Raw genomic sequence first — 6,958 nt, 5'->3', positions numbered from 1 at the left:
GAACAAAGATTGTCGGCCAAAATTACAGGATGGGGGACTCTATCCTGAGAAGCAGCAACTCTGAAAAAGATTTGGGGGCCAGGATGGATAATCAGCTGAACGTGAGCGCCCACTGAGATGCTGTGGCTAAAAAGTTAATCCATAAAGAGGGAATTTCAGGTAGGAACAGATGAATTTATTTTTAATCTCGGTTTGGAACTGGTGCGACAGCTGCTGGAATACTGTGTCCAGTTCTTGTACTCACAATTCAAGAAGGATGTTGATAAATTGGAGAAGGTATAGAGAAGAGCCATGTGAATGGTTAAAGGACTAGAAAACTTGCCTTATAGTGATAGTCTCAAAGAGCTCAAACTATTTGGCTTAACAAAAAGACGGTTAAGGGTTGACTTGATCACAGACTGAAAGTTCCTACATGGGGAACAAATATTTATAACAAATTCTTCGGTCTGGCAGGAAGTTGAAGCTAGGAAAATTCAATCTGGAAGTAAGATGTTAATTTTTAAAGTAAGAATAATTAATCAGCGGAACAATTTAGCAAATTTAGTTGTGAATTCAATGTCACTGTCAATTTTCAAATCAACACTGGGTATTTTTTTTCTCAAAGATCTGCTCCAGGAATTATTTTGGGGATGCTCCATGGCCTGTTTTATATGGGAGGTCAGATTAGATGATCACAATTTTCCCCTCTGGCTTCCGAATCTATGAATCTATGTATGTACGTATTGATGTTTTCCACGGTTACAGGATTGCTCTATCCCTGTATATCTGTAAATGGTGAATAGATCAGGTGCTCGTGGATTGCACTCAGGTATATGCAGCATAAATCGTTGCTTTTCTACGACCAATAAAGCTCACAGTGGTGGCTTCTTCTGTGAGCTCTTTGTCCATGCACAGCAAGTGGGAGGAGTCATATGAGGGCATTTCTCATTATTTCATAGATGGGGAAGATGAGGCTGAGGGATGGGTTTGAGTAATACATGGAGGCTCACTCAGTGCAGGAAGCATTTGGGAAAGGCTGAACTAGCATGCTGGTCTCCAGCCTTCCATCACTGTACTTCAGCCAGGAGACAATCCTGACTTAGCAGAATGTGTTATATTATCTAGGGAAGTCTGTGAAATTCTGTTGAGCTCAGGTTTCCCCAGGGTGATAGCGAGCTGATGGTGGAATACAAAACACTTCCCCTCATCTGATCAATTTGAGCTGCAGTGCATGAACAAGGTGAGTAGGGGTAAAGACAGTTGGATGGTGATCGAAAGAGATTCTAACCTATGTAGCTATCTATCAACTTTGCCAATCTTTGGTTTTGAAGTGGCAGATTCTCTTTTATATCGACAATACTTCACGCCACTCCAGCAGTGTATGGGGTCCATACAATGGAAATGATTCAAAATGATCACACAGACTTTAAGTCCCCTTTGACACTGCTACAGCGGTGGAAAGTGACCTTCTTGGAAATAAGAATCAGGTATGAAATCTTTCTGTAACAAATATAAGTCTAGGTGTGGGAAACGCAAAATATACCAACTTACAAAGTGCCATTAATCAGCAGCCAGATCGATTGTGCATCCCCTAGGGAGAAATAGATTGTAAATGAAGAGAATTTATATTGGCAAGCTCCATCAGTAGAGCTGGTAAGTTAGATCCACTAGCCAGATACTGCTGGAATTGTAATTCAAAGTCACTGTATAGGGAAATAGCTTCTCCTTTCTTGGTAATAGGAGATAACTGAAAAGCCTCCGGCTGTTCCAAAAGTTTGCCTCATTGTTTGCCCACTGTACCTGTACTGGAAGAATGGTTATACCTCATCCTTCTCTTTCAATATAGTATATAGTCTAGGAAGAACAAAAGGAAATAGGGCTGGACTTAATGACTTCTGCCAGTCTTACATTTCTATGATTCAGATACTGGAAACTGAATTTTTATGTTTATGAAAATCCAAAATTGTTCTATGAAAATATTTTTTGCTAAAGTCTCCATTTCATCAAAGAGAGAGTTTCCATCCAAAATGTTTAAATGGAAATGGAAACGTCTCCAGGAGCTCTAACAAATTCACCTCTCAAATTTACTGGTTCATTAACCTAACTCAGGCAGATAGAGAAGTGTAGATACACATCAGTATAAGAACAGCCCTACTGTATCAGCCCAGTGGTACACCTAGCCCACTCTCCTGTCTTCCGACAGTGGCCAGGGTCAGATGCTTCAGAGAGAAAAAACAGAACAGGGCAATTCTGAGTGATGCATCCCTGTTCTTCAGTCCCAGCTTCTGGCAGATGGAGGTTTTGGAGTGTTTATATCTGAGATCAGGGCACAGGGCACAGAAGGGGGGATCTGAACTCTTGTGTTCTCTGCCCATTTGTCCCTCTGATTTGAACAAATCACTTCTGCTCCCTGACTCAGTTGCCCCTCTTGTACAATGGGGAGAGTGATACTTGCCTAGTCAACCATTCACCCACTGTGGTTAAATCTAGTCTCTGGCAGGCAGATGTGTGGTGTGGCTGAATACCCATTCTGTACACATTGCAGGTGTAAAGAACTACACAAGAATTATTATCTGTAGGAGAAGGATTTCAAACTGTGCAGCTGGGATTTTCAAACACGCATACGGGAGTTAATCACCCGACTTCCACCGAATGTTACTGAGAGATGGGTACCTGACTCCCTTAGACCCCTTTTGAAAATACCAGGCTACAACAACAATCGTCCATTTATTCTTCCCGCCATAAACTGACGGCTTTCTCAGTTCAGGGGGCAATAACCTTTGCAGAATGTGGCAAAACTACATGTAATAGTGGGATGGGTTATAGGTTGTTTCTTAAGCATTTGGCATTGAATAGCACTTGGAACATGATTCCTAAATATTGTTCTGGTCTCTCCTAGACTGTCAGCTTTGAGTGAAGCAGACCCCAGGGGAGGTGAGTGGAAGAGGGGGATTGTGCATCTGCGCTGTACATCTGGGAAGCTGCATCTTTGTTGTTTGTTTCTACTGGCTTGTCTGGCTTGTCATTTAGATTGTAAGCTCTTTGGAGTAGAGACGGCTTGAATGCTATGTTTTTCCAGTGCTTAGTACAAACTGTTTCCCAACCATAGATGGGACCTTAAGATTCTACCAGAAGACACACAAGAAATAATAAATAGAAATGCTAGTTTCCAGTGTAGTTTCCACGTTGCTGAGAATTTGGGGTATGCTTTTAAAATGGAATAAGTGGAGCTGGCCAAAAAACAAGATTTCCATTTTGTGGAAAATGCCCTGGCTTCACACTTTGTTTTTATTCCAATATGGCACAAAAATGAGTCCCCTACATCTCAAATAAGTGCCCCATCCCTGGGCTAAAGAGCTGATATTTTCCAAGGTTTTGGTTTAATCAGATATTCCATGTTGGATCTGAGACACCACCCTGATGAGATTTTCAGCTAAACCTAGCTTGTTTCTGTGAAATAGTTCAATTTTAACACAACGGCATTTTTCAAAGGGAAGCAGTTTTGTCAATCTTTTTTTGACCAGCTCTAGGTCTAAGGAACACAAGCCCCTGTGAAGGTCAGAAGATTGTAGGTGATTTAGGAGTAGAAATCCTGTCAACTTTCAGTGGGACTTGTGCAAAAGCTGCCACTCTGTGGGGAGCAGAGAGAAAAGTTATCTCCCAAGGTGAGGCATGAAGAGAATAGGACTAATAACAAGGCTTTCTCATGAGTGGGTGGAGTGGGGTTGATGGGTTCAATCAGCAAGAGAGAAAAGACACCATAGGATCAGCCACCCCAGTGCATCCTCATGGGTCTTAGAAGAATGATGAGTGGAGATCCCATCTCTACGGTGTTGAGTAGCACCCATTTTCTCGTCTCTTCTCATAGCTTTAGTACCAGATATCTGCGGTCTGCACCATCCAGATCCAAATGTGTGTTCAACATGTTAAAATGCTTTATGACCTCTCGTGTCTTGACAGATGGATGTCATGGCTGGGACAGAAATAAGAAATCGAACCAGCATGCAGGAATTCATCCTCCTGGGCTTTCCCGGCACTTGGTATTTCCAGATGTCCTTCGCTGGGGTGTTTTTTGTTATGTACTTCCTGATGATCATGGGGAACGTGTCCATCATAGCTGTAGTGAGGACACACCGACGCCTGTTCACCCCCATGTACCTCTTCCTCTGCAATCTCTCCTTCCTGGAGATCTGGTTGACCACAACATGTGTCCCCAAGGCTATTGCTGTCATGGTGGGCACGAGCCAAACCATCTCTTCCTCTGCAGGCCTCCTGCAATTGTTTCTTCTCTTCTCCTCTGGTGCCACAGAATGTTTCCTTCTGGCTGTCATGGCCTATGACTGCTACCTGGCCATATGCCACCCAGTGCACTACAGCTCCCTCATGAATGGCACTGTCTCTGCTCAGCTGGCCTTCCTCTTTTGCTGTGTGGGTTCCTGGCTATCTTTGTGCTGGTAGTACTAATAACCAGGTTGTCTTTCTGTGGCCCTAATGTCATCAATCATTTCTTTGTGACATAGATTCCTGGATAGCGCTCTCCTGCACGGTCACGCACCTCGTTGAGCTGGCAATGTTCATTGACTCATTCATTGTTGTCATGATCTCATGTGCAATAACCCTGGTCTTTTACATTTACATTAACACCACCATCTTGAGAATCCCATCAGCCAAAGGCTGGCAAAAGGCCTTTTCCACTTGCTCTGCCCATCTCACCATTGTGACAATTTGGTATGGCACCAGCATTTTTCTTTTTGTCAAACCTTCTGCAAAGGATACATTAGATTTGAACAAAACAATCAACATCTTTAACACTATTGTAACTCCTCTACTAAACCCGTTTATTTACACTCTAAGAAACAAAGAGGTGAAGGAAGCCTTAGGAAAGACAGTCAGAGGAATGTTAAGCGATTTTAGAAAAGCCGGGGTCTAGTAGAAATGTTATCAAAAGGACCAGAGCTTTAATTACAATGTCCTGAAGGCAATTGATATAGCTAAATATGAGGCATATTGAATTACATACTGAATTACATAAAGAATTGTAAAGTAACTCATTGCTCACTCGCGGCATCGAGGTGGAACAAGCAGGCAATACATGGTTCCATTCCCCAATCTGCCCCAGGGACAACCTGTTTGGTTACTTCTAACAGAAGGGACCTCAGGAGGCCATCTAGTCGAACCCGCTGCTCAAAGCAGGACTAACCTCAGCTAAATCATCCCAGCCAGAGCTTTGTCAAGCTGCAGCTTAAAAACCTCTGAAGATGGAGATTCCACCACCTCCCTAGGTAACCCATTCCAGTGCTTCACCACCCACCATGCTAAATTTGAATATTGCTTCGCAAGATCTCTGTGGATTGATGCATTGTTAATTATGTTATGCCCAAGGAAGTTAGGTTCCCAACTCCTATTGGGTGTTTTAGGCCTTGCTGGGGCCCTTGGCATAATTAACATTATGAACCTAGTTTAATGGAAATTAAAAGATATGGTCACAAAAGTGAAATTAAAAAACTGCATGGAAACTTTTTAAAAACACCATAATACAGGCTCAAATTAAAGGTATACCCCAAATTAAAAACAACAACAACAACAACAAGAACAACATAGTAAGAGGACCTAAAAAATGCAACCATGGCTAAACAACAAAGTAAAAATAGCTGTAAGAGGCAAAAAGACATCATTTAAAAATAGGAACTTAAATCCTACTGAGGAAGATAGAAAAGAGAATCAACTCTGGAAAGTAATTTGTGAAAGTATAATTTGGAAGGCTCAAAAAGAATTTGAAGAGCAACTTGCCAAAGACTCAAAGACTAACAGCAAAAAATAAATTAAGTCCAGCAGAAGCATGAAGCCTGCTAAACACTCAGTGGGCCACTAGATGATCGACATGTTACAGGAGCATGCAAGGAAGATAAGGCCATTGCAGAGAAGCTAAATGAATTCTTTGCATAAATCTTCATTTCAGAGGAGGTGAGGGAGTTTTCCACACCTGAGCCATTTTTTTCAAGTGACAAATCTGAGGAACTTTCCAGATTGAGGTGTCAGTAGAGGAGATGTTGGAACAAATTACTAAATTAAACTGTAATACATTTCCAGGATTAGCTGGGATACGCCCTAAAGTTCTAAAGGGATGCAAACCCATTCTCCATGTCTCCCTTGCCTCTGATTGCCGGAGTTGGGAGTGAATGACACGGGATGGGTCACTTGATTGCCAGTTTTGTACATTCCATCTGAAGCACCTGGCATTGGCCACTGTCAGAAGATAGGATACTGGGCTAGATGGACCATTGGTCTGATCCAGTATGGCTGTTCTGATGTTCTTACGTTCTTAACAAATGTAGGCCTTGTCAGAATGTCAGCTAACCAATAAGCACGTTCCTGACCTGAAAGCATGTTGCGGGAAAACTCAGAACACTTAAGTAACTATATAAACAAATTCCTACAGGTTGGTAGAGGAACACACTGACGCCTTGTAAAGGTCAGGACAGGATGACAGGATAATAGAAGAGGATTTTTTGTTAGGACTACAAGGTACAAGGGCAGTAACATGTGGATGTAATACATAATTTGTTTGTGTCCCTGTATAAAAGGATAAAAGTGTATAAAAGTAATAGGAGGGACAACTTTGTATTAGCCGAGGGGACAACATTATATTGATTGAGCCAACACCTTGTCACAGGCATACATGTGTTAGTGAACCCAGAGCTTCCTGTCTTTTTTGTTTACCAAAAGCTAGCTGAGCCTTCACCACCAAACCGAGCGTGTGGTCTTCTTTTATCTAACCTCGAGGTCTGTGGAATCAACCAGTGCAAGCTACCCTGGTGAAGGTGACACCAGAGCACTCATACCGGCACTGCATACAAGAAAAGCACAGACACACAGAAGCACAGATGTCAGCTCTAGTTTCATGGTGGCATTTTCAAAGCAGCCTGTGGGAATTAATTGCCCAACTCCCATTGAATCTGAATAGATGTTAGGTAGTAAA

General features: G+C 42.3%; 1 pseudogene; it reads left to right on the top strand.

Moving 5' to 3' along the window:
• Window positions 1-3,939: 3,939 nt before the first annotated feature.
• On the top strand, window positions 3,940-4,909 carry LOC137141252 (olfactory receptor 6F1-like; annotated as a pseudogene).
• The last annotated feature ends 2,049 nt before the right edge of the window (window positions 4,910-6,958 follow it).

The sequence above is a fragment of the Emydura macquarii genome, unplaced genomic scaffold (genome assembly GCF_026122565.2).
Source record: "Emydura macquarii macquarii isolate MOO-44397 ecotype Brisbane River unplaced genomic scaffold, CSIRO-AGI_Emac_v2 contig_3024, whole genome shotgun sequence".
NCBI lineage: Eukaryota > Metazoa > Chordata > Testudines > Chelidae > Emydura > Emydura macquarii.
The sequence above is the reverse complement of the archived record's forward strand: the minus strand, read 5'-3'. Positions and strand labels throughout refer to the sequence as shown.